Genomic DNA, 1,604 nt, shown 5'->3' with positions numbered 1-1,604 from the left:
ATAAAACTGCGAGAATCAGCTCTGGCTGTATCTGTAACAAATAACAATGCCACAATTCAACCTGTTGCTGTTACACACATTTCTAAAGTACTCTTTTATTGACAAAAATTTACATCCATTGCTTTTATTAGCTGTCATCCACATTTCTTTATGTTATTTTCTGCCATTTTAACCCGGATTTATGGTTTCGCGTCGTGTTCGTATTTGTAAAACGGTTTTTTCGTATCAACTTCAATTTGATTAGTAAAACTGGATAATTAAATTGAAAGAATAAAGTTCTTGTTTATGGATTATTCCGGCTCATTCCATTTTTTTTTTTCAATTTTTTAATAAATTATACGATAAATTTAATCGTGTTCGAGTCCTGTTTCAGTTCGGGAAGATATTATCCAATATCCACCTCAATTTCAACTCATTTGTTTCATTTTACTCCCTCCGTCCCAAAATACTAGTCCAATTGACATTTTACGCGTACTTTAAGGTATATAAAAGTTATAAATCCATATATTTTTTTCAAAAATTTCTTTCTTAAACTAAAACTGAATATACTTTTATTTAAAAAAAGAAAATTAGAAAAATAATTTGGAGAACTATTTTTTTTATTTATCTTAAAATACACGTAAAAAGTTAAACCAATATATATTTTGAGACAGAGAGAATATATATTTTGAAAGGTTACGAACTACAAGGGATATAAATGTAAAATGCTAAGGTTGTACTATAAATAAGTTAATAATGTTTTACAAGGCTTTTGGTTGACCATTGAGTAAGATCATCAAGAAGAATAGGATGACTAAAGAAGAGGTGAATGTGATGAGTGAGAGTGAAGGTGCATATTACTCTCCATTTTCTTGCTGGAAAATGCTGTGGAATATACTAGAACAATTCATCAAAAGATTCAAGATCATCATTGGCTACATGGCTTTTGCTTCACCATCTCAAGATCATGCACAACCACAAACCACACAGTCCATTGTATGTTACTACACACACAAAATAAGTTGCACAATACGTAGAGGGTGTCTGATTCAGCTTATTCGGAGAAAATAAGTACTTATTTTTCTGGAAAATAAGTACTTATTTACTCATTTTTGGAAAATAAGCTGAACCAAATGCCTCCGTTGTACAAGTGAATTTCGTTTAACAATTGTGTTTAAAAATTGCAGGAGGAAGAGGAAGTGGTGGAAGAAGAAGAATACGTGGAAACAACGACAACCACGACGACGACGACGAGTAGATCAATTGTAGGAGGAGGCATAATGATGTTTAGAGCGCCACCGAGAAGAAAAACGGCGTCTAAAGGAAGAGGTGTAAAGACCCACTGATCAGTTTCTGTTCAACCATTCTCAAAACAAAGTACGGTGATCTCATTATATTGGTCGTTTGACTGTTTATTCGAAGCATATTGAGTTGTGTGCAGAAAAGTTAAACGATTCATGTAAAATTCGAGCAGTGTATATATGATTCATGATCAGATCTGCTGTGTGAAGATCCCAGAACATGTTTTTGTATGTTTGATATTCATATTATGTCAAAAATTACTGCTACCTTTAGATCCTACGTTTGCTGCCAGAAATATAAGTTCACTGCTTCTGATTTACACA

At 32.7% G+C, this 1,604-nt stretch overlaps 1 long non-coding RNA gene across 1 annotated transcript; it reads left to right on the top strand.

Moving 5' to 3' along the window:
* Positions 1 to 698: 698 nt before the first annotated feature.
* On the top strand, positions 699 to 1,604 carry LOC141701865 (uncharacterized). Its single transcript, XR_012566929.1, has 2 exons — positions 699 to 975; positions 1,167 to 1,604. It is a non-coding gene; the product is annotated as an uncharacterized LOC141701865 (long non-coding RNA).

Source organism: Apium graveolens, unplaced genomic scaffold, assembly GCF_009905375.1.
Source record: "Apium graveolens cultivar Ventura unplaced genomic scaffold, ASM990537v1 ctg446, whole genome shotgun sequence".
Taxonomy (NCBI): domain Eukaryota; kingdom Viridiplantae; phylum Streptophyta; class Magnoliopsida; order Apiales; family Apiaceae; genus Apium; species Apium graveolens.
This window is presented reverse-complemented; position numbering and strand designations above follow the sequence as displayed.